The sequence below is a fragment of the Octopus bimaculoides genome, chromosome 1 (assembly GCF_046866305.1).
Source record: "Octopus bimaculoides isolate indiv1 chromosome 1, ASM4686630v1, whole genome shotgun sequence".
NCBI lineage: Eukaryota > Metazoa > Mollusca > Cephalopoda > Octopoda > Octopodidae > Octopus > Octopus bimaculoides.
In genome coordinates, this window is record NC_142928.1 from 164,611,836 (window position 1) to 164,627,211 (window position 15,376).

The window sequence follows — 15,376 nt, forward strand, 5'->3', positions numbered from 1 at the left end:
CGACTCCAGTATTTATTTTTTAAGCCTGGTATTTATTCCATTGGACTCTTTTGCTGAACTCCCAAGTTACAGGGATGCAAACATACCAACACCAATTGTTAAGTGGTGGTTGGGGACAAATACTGACACAAAGACACACATACACATATATACACACACACACACAATGGGATTCCTTTAGTTTCCGTCTCCCAAATCCACTCACAAGGCTTTGGTTGACCCTAGGCTATAATAGAAGACACTTGCCTAAGGTGCCACACAATGGGACTGAACCCTGAACCATGTGGTTGGGAATCAAACTTCTTACCACATAGCTATGCCTGCACCTAGTTCTACACACTGAATCCAAATTCCACAAAGGTTGACTTTGCTTTTCATCCTTTCAGGGTTGACAAAATAAGTATCAGTTGAGCACTGAGGTCATTGTAATCAACTAATCAACTTTCCCCTCCCCTCAATTTACTTGGCCTTGTGCCAAAATTTGTGGTGGCATAGTAGTAGCAATAGTGGTATAGGTGTGAAAAAGTGAGTGGTATAATTTGGTTGCAAAAACTCTACTGATGTTCATACACCAGTTTTTTTTTTATTATCCCCCCCCCCCCTCACACACATTTAAATTAAATAATAACTTCCATTAAAAATATATGTTTTAAAAGTTGTTTTAAACATTTTCCTACTGATTATTTTCTTCTGTAAATTTTGTTCCTGATGTTTTAGTTTTATTTTGTATCCATTTTTCTATTTTGTATTTTTATCAATTTAAAAAATTTTTTTTTTATTTATTCTTTCTGTTGTAATAACTAATTAATAAAGCTATTAAATGGGGAAAAATAACTAAAGAAACATAAAACAACAATATACATATATGTATGTCTATATATATATATATATATATATATATATATATATATATATATATACATACACATACATATGCATGTATATATGTTCATACACACACACACACACATATATATATATATATATAATATATATGATATTATTGTATAATTTAGCTGTCTAGGTTATATTGATGTAAAATTGTATTTCTGTTTATGTCCTCTATATCAACATTGATACAGTTGTATTGAATTGTCTGTAAAAATATTGTTATATTTCCTATCAGTGCCCCAGTATGACCAGAGACAAGGATTTAAATCAATTTAAATACACCTGATGTCACTGTATGCAGTCTTAATAATGTAGTAACGTTTTTGTCTCTATGCCCTCTTTTATAAATGAAAATGATTTATTTTTAATATTATTTACAGAAATGAAAGATTGTTCTTTTTTCTTTGTCAAGTGTCTTATTTCTACATTGAGCACTTGTAGTCTAGTGAATTAAAATTTTATTATTATTATTATTGATATAGCAAAGCTTTGTAAGTAGATTTGGTAGAACAGAAACTAAAAGAAGCCCTTCATTTGTGTGTGTGTGTGTGTGTGTGTGTGTGTGTCTGTTTAGCCCTCACCACCATTTGATGACTGGTGTTTGTTTGTTTATGCCTGCATGACTTAGCAGCTTGGTAAAAGAGTCTGATAAAATAAGTACTGGGGTGGATTTGTCGAGCAAAAATAAAAAAAATAAAAATTTTAGGCAGTGCTCCAGCATGACTGCATTCCACTGACTGAAGCAATATTAGCTTAGAAATAAAGATCCTTCGTGTTAATCCAATATATTACTATGTACATATCTAGGAATAAGATACGTAGATTCTTATTAGAGTTTCATTGGAGATAGTGGTTTGTGGTAGCTGTTTCCATTTGCAGTCATGAGATAGTGTCGTTTGTGGCTACAGTTCTTGCCATTGAATATCAGTAGTCGCATTGATAATACCAAGCTCCTAATATTGGATCACACATACCTTGAATTTTGAAGAAAACATGGTCTAACCACAAGTTCTTGCAGATGCAGAGATCAATACTAATATTATCCACTGGATCCCAGAGCAGATACATACTAGGTTTTTAGGCAAGTAAATTGAAGAATTATAGCAGCAGATTCTTTATGTTTAACCTTATGTAAGAATATTTGGAAGGAAATTTGTTTGGTAGATTTGATGAATTTGCATACACCATAGAGAGTTACCTTTTTTTTAAGCCAGTGCGAGTTTAACTCTAGCTGTCCGGCTGTGGTGACCCAGTCTGAACGTGATCAGTACCAGGGATTCACTGGCTGTAGGTAAATGCCCAAACAAGTACAAATAATACCTCTTTACAATGTTTGGGATTCCATTGTGTATCAGTTCATCCATGTCCCAAACTGGCTTGATGGCTGGTTCATATTTCATTGGTGTGGCATAAAAGATATCATAAAGACAGGAGTAAGGAGGATGTAAAGTGTGGAGGAAGAAGGATTCTGATGAAATTTTCTTTAGCGTGATTTACTGAGGCTGAGATGCGGAATACTTGCATTTAATGAACTTAGTTGTAGATTGCTGCTATACATGTATAGTTGAACAAACAACTGTTGTTGTTTGACTTTGAGATAGTCCTCTTTGAGCAGATCTGTGATTAATGCTATTCATATTGTGACTGTCCTGTCTCTTTCGTTATTTTAGTTGTAATCTAGGTGTCTTTTGTTAAGTGATTTGAAGGAAATTGGGTTATTATTTCAAGCCAGTCATGTGACCATGAATTTTCATGTAGAGGCTTCCCTATTAGTTTGAGTAACCATGTGAGGTTTTAACAGAGAAACAAACAGAAAAGTGGATAGTTTTTCTGTGGTTAATTTAGACAGTGAATATAGACTTTCCTATTAAACATAGTGTACAAAATATATAAATGTGTGTGCGGTGGTGATTATATGTTGCTTTCAAAATATACCAATTATAAGGATAGGATAATGTTTGTGTGGTTAAATACCATTTGTAGGAGAGGCTGTGAAAGACTGTGAAATATATAAGAAAGCTAAATTTGTTATAATAGGCTTTTCTGTTGTAATATCATAATGTTAGTTATAACTAGATAGATAAATAGGCAGGTAGGTAGATAGATACTGGATGGGTGGATGGACGGAGTTTCTTCCTTCCTTCCCTCCTTTCTTTCTTTCTTTTTTCTTTCTTTCTTCCTTCTTTTCTGCCTTCCTTCCTTTCTTTCTTTCTTCCTTCCTTCCTTCTTTTCTGCCTTCCTTTCTTCCTTCCTTCCTTCCTTTCTTTCTTTCTTTCTTTCTTTCTTTCTTTCTTTCTTTCTTTCTTTCTTTCTTTCTAAATGGCATGTGACCTTGTTGCTAGATGCATTTCTTCAGCTCAGTTCATTAGGGGTACTTTTCATGACAGTTGTATGGCAGCACCATTCCAGTTGTGTGAAGAACTTAAGCTAGAGCATGATGGTTTTTCATTTCTCTTTGAAACGACTAGAGTTGATATATTTTTATGGACTTAACAAAAAAGGCATATACTGCCATTTATGATAATAACTTTGCCATAGAGAGAGAGAGAGAGAGAGAGAGAGAGAAAACATGGAATTTTGTAAGTGTGCCTAGTGCAAAGCTGTTAATATTTGCCTTGTCATTTTTGAGTAACTATAAATAATGTGATAAGGACATTTTTGTGTATCATGTCTGATTAACTGACATGTATGTCTTTATGAGTCTGTGCTTGTTTCTGCAGACATACAAATGTGCAAGCTTATGATTGGAAAACAGTGCTGCAAGTAAGTAAATGTATTTGTATGGATTGACTAATTGTTACATATTTTACCAATCATGAGCATTGTGATATGAGTTCATATTTTTATATGTGTTTGTATTGATGTGTGTGTATATATATATTATATACTTGTCTATACATATGTATATACACGTTTGCATGTGTGTGTGTGTAGGTGTAATTGTATGGTTAAGAACTTTGATTCCCAATCACTTGGTTTTGGATTCAGTCCCCAATGCAGAGTACCTAGGGCAAGTGTCTTCCATATGAATCCATGCTCATCAAACCCTTAAGAGTGGAATTTGTCGACAAAAACTGAAGACGCCCATTGTACGTGTGCGTCTCCTAATCTTGACAAAATATTATATTCACTTCTGTATAAACATATCTGGCTTTGAAGAAATTACTTCACTTGAAAACAGGAAGGGTGACCAGCTATAAATGAATATGCTTCAGTAAACACTGTCCAACCCATGCAAGCATGAAAAAGTGGATGTTAAATGACAAGGATTATATTTATATATATATATATATATATATATATATATATATATATATATATATATATTTGTATACAAAGTATTGGGGGGGGGGATTAGTTCATAGGTGATCTAAACGATTAGGTACACTAGTTAAGTGCTGTAACGGATTACTGGAGCTCCAAGGTTGTAGCCGAGGTCATCTTATTGATATATACCATTCTCATTTTCCGTTCCCCACCCCCACAATTTGTCTCTGATGATGGAATATCCCATACTAGAGGATATTCCTGGAAACAGCTGTGAGATTTTGAATTTCTTCCAGTAATATTGTATATGACTTGAGATCTTTGCCTTGTTTTAATGTTTGACGTCCTGTTTAACAATTATATATGTGCGTGTGTGTGTATGTATATATATATATATATACATATATATATATATATATATGTATATGTATATATGTATATGTATATATGTATATGTATATGTATGTATGTATATATATGTATGTATATATATATGTATGTATATATATGTATATATATGTATATGTATATATGTATATGTATATATGTATGTATATAGGTATGTATATATATGTATGTATATATGTATATATATGTATGTTTATATGTATATATATATATATATGGCAAATAAGAAAATGGACAGGATGAACAGTTGACAAACATCAGCCTGTAAACATTCAATTATATCTATTAATTGATTACAATCGTATATATAAATGATCCAAATAAACCAATGAAATAAGCAAATAAACAAGTAAATAAATAGATAAATAAATAAAAATAGATGAATCAGAATAAATGAGTGAACAAATACTAAACTCTTACAGCTGTTTCTACCACGAGGTTGCTCAATCTGCTAAGTTTTCCACATCACGCCACAATGTCTTATCCTCGTTATTTCCCCCCAGTAAAATTGTAATACATTGTGTCTCTCATAACCTGTGGAAATTACTCCTAGAAGTGACTTTCTTTACCATAAAATGTAATTCCCAAGGATTATGGATATCACCTTGGAATTGACGTTTTCACCATTCCTTACTATTTCTATTATGTTATATTATTTTACTTTATTATTTTACCTTCCTCACATGTTAGATTCCTAACATTATGGTCCAACCCCTGTCCAATGTTTGTTCAACCTTTGTAAAATCCCAGTATATCACTGGCATGATGTTGAAAACTTGGCAGATTGGGCCACCCCATGGTAAAAACAGCTGTAAGTGTTTAGTATTTGTTCACTCATTTATTCTTATTTGTTTATTTATGTATTTATTTACGTCTACGAAATCCACTCACAAGGCTTTGGTCGGCCCGAGGGTATAGTAGAAGACACTTGCACAAGGTGCCACGCATTGGGAATGAACCCGGAACCATGTGGTTTGTAAGCAAGCTACTTACCACACAGTCACTCCTACGCCTATATATATATATATATATATATATATATATTAGAAGAATGCCTAGCATTGCCCAGGAGGGAAAGTGTCTATAAATAATCCAGAATTGCTTTTAATGAAGGCAGGTTTTAATAGAACATTTCTAGATTCTTCTTGAAAGGTTATCTTTTATGTAAGACTGCTATAAATGTATTTTCCGATACATTTATAGCAGTCTAGTGTCTTAACATGCTGGGTCTTGAATAGGTACTCAAAATTTATAGTATATTTTGTAATGCAATGGTGTAAATTACATAAATTTAAACCAGAAATATTAAGTAAATGTGAAAAGTTTTATTTCATATGAAACTGTTATCTTTCATCATGTTTTAGTCATTGGAGTGTGGCCATGCTGGGGCACCACCTTGATGGGGTTTTTTCAAACAAATTGACCTCAGTATTTATTTATCTATTCAATCTCTTTTGCTAGACTGTTAATTTACAGGGACATAAACAAACCAACATGGGTGTGGGACAAACAAACAAGCACACACACACACACACACACACACACAAGTCTGATACAGTTCCTCAGCTTACCAGCTCTGGTCAAACTGTTCAACTCATGCCAGCATGGACAACAGACGTTAAGTGATGATAATGATAATATATGATGGGCTTCTTTCAGTTTCTGTTAATCAAATCGACTCACAAAGTTTTGATTGGCCCAGGATTATATAGTTTGTAGAAGATACTTACTCAAGATACCATGTAGTGGGACTGAACCCAATACCACATGTTCGGGAAGCAAACTTCTTGACCACACAGCTACATTTGCACCTATTATTATGGAAGATAATACATTATTTTTTATTATCACATATTATCCAGTCCACTCTGTAAAGTGGTTGGTATTAGGAAGAGGCATCTACCTGTAAAAATCATGCCAAAACAGACAATGGAGCTTGGTACAGTTTCCTGGCTTGCCAACTCCTGTTAAACTTTCCAACCCATGCCAGCCAACATAGAAGATGGATGTTAAATGGTGACAATGATGATTATCTTGAATTCTTTAATTCTCACTACAATTTGAAAAATGTGTAGAAACTGGATTGTAAGGAGGTAAACAACATATGGAAATTAAGTCATTCTCTTATAATTTGTAAACACCAGAATGCCCAAATGAGAGTCACTCATCCAAATATTGGAAGTGCAATACATGCAGTGATAAGGAGTGAATTGTATTCAGCTCCAGCTTATATGATATTAGATCCTTACCCATCATAGCCTTGGCAGTTCTGAACATTATAATCCAGTGCATTAGGATATTCAATGGTTTTTGGTTTTAGCAACATGTGTATAGCTACCAGAGACTGTGGGGTCTTCCAGCACTTGAGCACTTTATATAAAGTTGGCCCTTCAAGATGCTCTCCAGCAACTGTCAATGTTTTGTCCATGGGATCTATTGTTTGACAAAGCAAAGTTTGTGTGTTCTAGAAATTGAAGTCTGCTAAATTGAATTGAATTGGACTTCTCTTGGTATGTAGTGTGTGTGTGTGTGTAAATGAATGATTTGCTACTGTTCAAATACATGCCACTGCCCACTCAAATATTACTCTTAGTTCATTTTTGTTTAAATCATGCAAATTACTTAGGCCATAAATGTGTTCTACTCTTTTTCGTATAAATCTGAGTCCTTTGGCTACTGGAGATAAGGGCAGACAATTGTGCTGATGATGACTTATATCACCAGAAATATGTGTCCATGGCTGTCTTCTTATTCTCTAGGAATTAAGCTTGTCCTTTCCCTTAATGGCAAATCAACTTTAGAGAATCTTGAAACTATTTCCCCTTCTCAAATGGAATAGGTTTTAATTCATCATCATCATCATTTAATGTCCGTTGTCCATGCTGGCATGGGTTGGATGGTTTGACTGGGTTGTCACACTGGAAGGCTATGTCAGGCTCCAGTCCAATTTGGCATGGTTTTCTATAGCTGAATGTCCTGTCTAACGCCAACCACTCTGAGAGTATTATGGGTGCTTTTACGTGCCATTGGCATGGGTGCCATTTGCATGACACCGGTATTTGCCACGACTGCTATTTTACTTGGCTTGATGGGTCTTCTTCTCAAGCACATCATAATGCCAAAGGTCTTGGTCATTGCCTCCGCGAGGCCCAATACTTGAAAAGAACTCGGTCACCTTGCCTCCGTGAAGCCTAATACTCAAAAGGAACTCAGCCACCTTGCCATTTGGTAATTATGATACATCCTCTAGTAGTGGAGATAATTCTAATAAATCAAGAATTTATTTTGTATGGTATTTGATATGCCTTTATTTGTCAATGTCATTCAAATACATGAAAGTGACCTCTTTAAGTTAATTCTCTTAGCCTGTTTTTGTAAATATATATAATATATTTATATGTGTGTATATGCAGAAGAATAAACAGAGTAGGAAAGAGAAAGACTGGCACTTGTAAGAATAGAATTGTTGCAGTTTATTGCATGCTAACAACAAATCACTTGGTTTTGCTTTGGAAGCTGTCAAAATTTTGTACAGCTCTCCTCCCACACTTTATTTCAATAATTACTATTCACCATCAACTCTGATTTAAAGGTGCAAGATCATTGGACCTAGGTTCTTGAATTGAGACTCTGCTACAGTCATTATTATATGCCTTTAGACAACATGCATTAAGTTTGGTTACCTATGTCTGATTTGCTGAGAAATAGGTTGGCTGAAATATATATTTCAATTGAGCGGTAGCTGTGTGTGTTGCGTGTGGAGGGATTTGGCTTAGTGGTTAGAGGTGTTGGACTCGTGATCATAAGATTGTGGTTTCGATTCCTTGACCAGGTGATACATTGTGTTCTTGAGAGCAAAACATTTCATTTCAGGTTGCTCCAGTTCACTCAGCCGGTAAAAATGAGTCATTCTGTGACGGGCTGGTGTCCCATCAAGAGGGGGAATTTATACACCAGAGAAACCAAGAAACCGTCCCTATTACTTGGGAAGGAGCTTTAATCCTTATCCTTTGTGTGTGAGATATAAATCTGTTGGTGGTAATAAAAAGTAGTCTCATTGCACAACGTATGCAATACACAGTGAACCAATAGAATAAGTACTGGAGTTGATTACTTTGACTAAACCCTGTGTGTGTGTATATATATTATATATATATGTGTATGTGTATAATCTTTATTTGTGCAGGGAAGTAGCAATACCCAGATTTGAGTTGTGTTTGGGCTCTCTGTAAAGACAGTTAGAGGTTCTAGATCAAATCCTTGCAGACTTATGGATATCCAAAAACCTAAGTATCCATTCTAAATACATTTTGGCTGATTTGAATTTGAATCACTGTTGTTTTTTGTTATCGGAGAACAGCTCCTCCCTTCAGATGATGTTTGTTTGTTCATAGCACATTCAATTCTGATGTCTTGCATGTACACTGAATTACTGTTCTATGGAAATCCATTCCATTCCAATTAAACTGTCTGAGAGATAGCTTATACACATTACAGACCCTGCAGTCTTTCTTTACATATTTTGCAACTATTTTCAGCCTATTGATCTGTTTCGTGTACAAACCTGGCAACATGCTGCACTTAATTCATCAAATATTTTCAACACATCATATAAGGCTCATTCAATTGCTCACTGTTTTACTTATCCCCCCCCCCCCGTCTCTACTAGCCATGCATTTCTAACTCAACTACATATACTAGGTTTTTGTTTGCATTTTACTTCATAACTTTCCAGTTTATTTGTATAAGCCTATTAAACTGGGTTGATTTACCTTTTAGGACCTACCCAATACCCGTCCTGCATTAAGTATTTCTATTTTTACTTTTTTTTTCTTTTCCTTTATCATTTACATTGCGTCATTTCTCAGGTCTTCCCTTACCATCTCTCTTCAGTTTTAGGAAGCTGGAAGTGACACTCCAAGAATCTTCCAAGCTGCATTTCCTCTAATCAGGTATCTGCTAGCCCTGCCCTCGCCTTTCACTTTTGTTATTACTTTCTCTAAGGCCACATGAACTTAGCTTAACAGAGCCAGACTTTGCAAGTGTTTGAGTCCTCCCCCTGATGAGCTGGTCTTACAGTGTAATTTATTATTGATAAACTCAGTCATAAATTATGTAACTCTGTATCTATGGTGCATAGAGTACCTTATTTGATTGTATATAAGACATATTTTTGTCAAAAAAATGTGTCAAAAAATCTCTCTGAGTTCTATATGTGGAGTTAGGCATATATTATGTGATTTAATGCACTAAAAACTATTTTTTCCCCACTGAATATGCACTACTGAAATTAGGGTGTATCTAATATGCTTGTGCATCCTTTATGCTATCAAATGCAGTGCTTAATTGAAAGTGATCTGTTTTTTTTGTTTTTTTTTTAACCTAGCGGTTCAATAAAAGAGGAAAATAAAAAAGTACCAGGCATAAAAAAGAAAGAACTGCTGTCAATTTGTTGGATTAAAATGCTTCAAGGCAGTGCCCCAGCATGGCCATGATCTAATGACTGAAAATGATAAAAGAACCACTAAATTCCTTAGTAAAACTTAAAGCTAAGGGAGGTAACTCTTTTACCTATCAAGGTTGCTTTACCTGCTAGAAATAGATACCCAATATGCTTTTAAATCGGATCCCAATGCTGGATATTCAAGAACCAAATGAAGGGCAGATTTTCAATCCTGGGATCATTCTGATTCCAAAAAGGTATAATATGTCTATGTAGAGCAAATGTAGACTGAGATACAGGGATCTCAGACAGACAAAATTTCACTTTTCTTAATATAGATGTTCTGCTTTCTGGCATTAAGTGCAATCATTCCAATATAGCAGCAACTTCACTCGACATCTTTTCTTAATTGGTTGTCGTTTGCTTTTAACCACCAAATTTTAGAATCTGTCTTGTATAGATCTGGAATTGTGGTCAAAACACAACCTGATCAAGGTGTGAGTTACTTTAATCCATCTGTAGAACTAAATACTTCTGTCTCTGATAAATTTGTGTCCTTGAGCAGTCAATATAAGAAATAATTATCATGACAGCAACAAGACATTAATGTCAGCTTAATCAAAGAAAACAAATGTCATGCAGTGCAGACCTACACAATGTCTGCCAACTTAGGAAATGAATATAAGACATGACAATAATGATGATAGTCTAATAAGATTGTTCCTGATGGATGTGTAGGTTGCTTACCTTCACTCTTGTTTATGAGGAAGCCTTAGGATAGGCCACTTAAGTAAACATATGAAAATCTAGTCAAACAAAGAAGCAGTTTTTATCTGTATTTTATTTATGGACATCTTTGTTTTGACATTTTGAAACTTAATTGAAGAAAAGTAGACTGCTACATGAAGCAGGTCAAGTAAACAAACTGCTTAAAATCCTTTGTTTTGTTGAGGCTGGGTCAGCCCTGATAGTGCAGTCCGATGATCAAAGACATTCAGCCTCTGACCATCCATTTTCAAAAATTTATTTTTCTTTGTTTAATTTTTTCGGACTTTTGTTTTTCTAGAATTAGATTATCCAATATGTAGATTTCTATATTAGGATAGATATTATTGTTGATTACCATTTTAACTATATTTGATCACAGTACAAAGAGCAAAAACAAACCCCAAACATTTCTGTCTAGAGACTCTGATTTATAGGTTTAACCCTTTAGCATTCAGATTTCTCTGTCAAACATAAACCTTATTTCTTCTCATTGTTTTGAATTAATCATGCATTATCTTATAGCTTCAAGATTTCGATGATGTGATTTGTTTCTTTTTAGGATGACGTTGTAGGGTAGGTATGAGAGGCCAGATCTAGCTGGTTTGAACATAAAAACAGGTAGAATATTTGTGCTGTATAAGGCCAATTTAAGCACTAAAGGGTTGAACTGATTGTTTATGTCATCAGTACGAGGGAGCCTTTAACATGGTCATTTGACCTGTTAACAATAGAAGCCAAATCACTGTTGTGAAAGCTATACACACCATGACTTAACCCTTTCGTTAACAACCCGGCTGAAACCACCTCTGACTCTGTAGTACAAATGTCTTGTCTTCAAAAGTTCTGAATTAAAATTCTCCACCAAACCTTAGTCACAATTTATGTTCCTAACACTAGCTTAATGATAACTAAGTTATTTTATTAAATTCTTTGTTATATCTAAAATTAATTGAAAGAAACACAGGGCATCTCAACAGAAATATGGTAACAAAAGGGTTAAACATTCATGAGTTTATTGCGAATTTGCTGTAATACTGTGCAGGCAAAACTTATAGCTCTGTGTTACTGATGAACATTACTTGTTGTCTTAGGTTCTGTTGTTTTACTTTTATGAAAATCTTCTCATGATATTTAGAAAGATGGTAGTTAGTTTAGTGTTCTAGTATAAATTTGCTTCTCAATTCACACAATATATATTGTACTTCTCTCTCTATTATCATCTGCTTTAATGTCTACATTTCCATGCTTGCGTGGTCTAGAGGAATTTGTTGAGGTAGACATTCTATAGGTGAATGCCATTCCTGTTGCCAAGCCTCAGCTGTTTCCAAGTAGAGTAATATTTCGCTATAACCAGGTATGTTTTTATAGAAGATTGGAAACAGGTACTGCATAATGGTGGCACTTGTTTACAACTATCACACAATGTCAAGACAAGGAAACATGAACACACACACACACGGCAGGCTTATTTCAGTTTTTGTCTACCAGACCCACTCACAAGAGGCATGTAGAAAACACATGCCCAAGGTGCCATGCAATAGGACTAAACATTAAACCTGAAGATGTCTCCCTACATCCCTCTTCACTGAGCATTCCTAATCTTGTGGGTTCATGGGTGCTGGTGCCAGTGCCACCTAAAAGCATCTGTGCATGAAAGCACCCAGTACACTCTGTAAAGTGGTTGGCATTAGGAAAGGTATCCAGCCATAGAAACCATGCCAAAACAGACATGGAACCTCGACAACCCATCAGCTGGTCAGCTCCTGTCAAACCATCCAACCCATGCCAGCATAGAAAATGGACATTAAATTATGATGATGATAATGATAATGGTTGGGAGGCTAGCTTGTTAACCACACAGACCTTGCCTGTGTCTTGTGTATGTGTGTAAATGAAAATTCAACAAACAAAAAAAAAAAAAAAAGTTATATATATATATATGTGCGCTTACCAAATTTTTAATGAAAATAGCTGCCAAGAATATGCCTCTTCTGAGATGTTGGCTTGTCTTTTGCTTGGAATTATTCTGTTGGTTTTCTTTCTCTTTCCCTCTTGTTTGATGGTGTTTTCTTAATATATCTACGTATATTAATGTTGATTGTAATTACTGGAAAATTATATAACTAATATAGATTGCTGGTGCCTGTATCAATTTACAATTTGGCTTCTTAATCAGCTTCTGTATGACTTCATTAACACTGTCTTTACAATTAACTTATTTGTTTGTGATTTTCCAACAAAATTGAATCATAGCTTTCAATTCATACCTATATTACAAGCCTTAGAGTGTCTTTTGTTGTTTTTATGCGTGTGTGTGTGTATATATGTATGTGTATATACATCTGTATGTATGTATGTGTATATATGTGTGTGTGTGTGTGTATATATATATATGTATGTATATATACTCCCACACATACACAAACACACGCATTAAGTGAATTTCTTTTCATGTCAGGAACAATAGCTATAGAGACTTAGTGGCTATCATTGGGATATTCTTGCAGCAAGAACAAACATTTTTGAGTTCAGATCCAATGTGCATGTTTCTTTGCATTTTTAGACAGAATATAGAAGCCTGTCAAGTGTGTGTGTGTGTGTGTGTGTGCACATTCACTCGTGCATGTCTATTTGTATGTACCCTTGTCGTAATATCATGGTTGTAAACAAGCATTATCAGCACACAAGCAATATTGTTTGTTTCCAGTCTTTCATAAAAATCATGCCTGGCCATGGGGGAAAATATTGCCTCAGTTGGAAATAGGAGATGGTTGGCAATAGGAAGGGCATTCAACTGTTGAAGATCTGTCTCAACAAATTCTATCTGACCCATGCAAGCATGGAAAAGTAGAAGTTATGATGATGACGACGATATTCTGCTTTACATCATCTCACTTAGCAGTTTAGAGTAGGGATTTTGATAAGCTTACTTTTGATACACCGGTATCTTATATAAAGGGAAAGATAGATTTATCTGTTATCTGCTTAAAGTCACATGTCTTAAACTAAGTACCTACTCTTTAGAATTTGCTTGGGGTTTAGGAAACATTGTCTTGAGTTTGTGTTAGTCTGTCTAGCATAGAAAGAGACTGTTCTTCCATCAGCTATGAACCATATACATTTGGTGATTGCCATTCCAGATATTGTGATTTTGAGTTTAACCTCTTAGCATTTAAATGACCATATCCAGCACAAATTTTCTGTTTTATGCTCAAACTGACCAGATCTGGCTTTTTTACACCTACCCTACAATTCTAAAAAATAGTTACATCAATGAAATCTCAAGGGTGTCAAATAATGTTAAAGGTTAAGGGAGGAGAAAAGGATAGCAACCTGTATGGCTCCAATTTTGAGTTGGATATTGTGCTATAGGATTATGTCTTATTAGTGAACATCTCCAACTCTTTGCAAGATTCACCTCCAGAGTTCTAACACAATAGGCAGCTGGATAAAGTTGATGTTTTAATGTGTCATTGTTAGCTCCTTGTACAACGACTCTTGTCTTCTATAATTTAAAGCAATACTTAAATGTAGTAGTGGACTAAAATAACTGGGTGGTTTGATTGTCAAAAAGTATGAGAACAACATCTCATTGCTTACCCTTAAGAGGCCTTGAATTCAACACTGCAAGTATAATTTGTTAAATTATACTGCACTTGCACTGCTAACACTGACAACACCTACTTAACCATGGAAGTGAAATGAACAGGCTGTAGCTGTCTCATTGATATGACACAGTTTGTGTGTAAGCTGCTTACTGCCCATCATTTTGGCAGTGATCAGTTGTTAGAGACCTTGTCTTCTCAGCCAGCTGTGGTTCTATTTAGAAATTTGTATAAGTACATAAAGATGCAGGCATGGTACCTTGGGTGTCTTCTACTATAGCCCCGGCCCAACCAAATTCTTGTGAGTGGTTCTAGTTGGTGGAAACTGAAAGAAACCTGCTGTGTATATATGTGTATATATACATATATGTATATGTGTTACTTTCTCCTAGCCATGACCTTATATAATAGTTGTAAACAAGTGTCACTGTTAGGTGGGTGGTGTCCTTCTGTTCCAATTTCCTGTCTCTGGTCATGAAGAAATATTAACTTACTTGGAAGCAAGTGAGGGTTGGGTACAGGAAGGGCATCTAGCCAAAGAAAATCTGCCTCAACAAAAATTTCATTTAACCCATGCAAACATGGTATTGTATACATTAAACCAATACTGATTATGATGACAATGACATTTGGAATTGGTTTTTCAGTCGCATATCTTACAATATATAAACTTGATGCTTCAGAAGTATGATTAACTAATTTCCAAATATATTAAACTAAACATACCTAGGAAGGAGAGAGAGAGTGTCCTAAAATATAATCATGTAAAAAAGTCTGGTGTTAGGTTTTTACAGTGTTTGCTGCATCACAAAGAGAGTAATGGGGGGGGGGGAAATGTTTGTGTGTGTAGAACAGTTATCACCTTAGACCTCTAACTTCATCCTCATCTTGTGATATTTATGTCTCTTGTCTACTGCTTTTGTGGTATATGTCATGTTTGGAATTGAAACATAATTCATAGTTTGCAAGAGGTAGGTGTGTGTGTGTGTGTGTG

The 15,376-nt window shown here is 34.9% G+C and overlaps 1 protein-coding gene across 9 annotated transcripts in view; it reads left to right on the plus strand.

The window, feature by feature from the left end:
- Positions 1-15,376, plus strand: part of LOC106874217 (histone-lysine N-methyltransferase EZH2) — a 180,982-nt gene that overhangs the window by 54,102 nt on the left and 111,504 nt on the right. For 3 of the 9 annotated variants that reach the window (XM_089362084.1, XM_089362094.1, XM_089362118.1), the window contains exon 1: positions 3,617-3,654. The exons of the other annotated variants lie outside the window; for them this stretch is intronic. The gene's annotated coding sequence lies outside the window, so the exon portion shown is untranslated. Of the gene's footprint in view, positions 1-3,616; positions 3,655-15,376 lie in introns of those variants that run through there. 9 annotated transcript variants of the gene reach the window in all.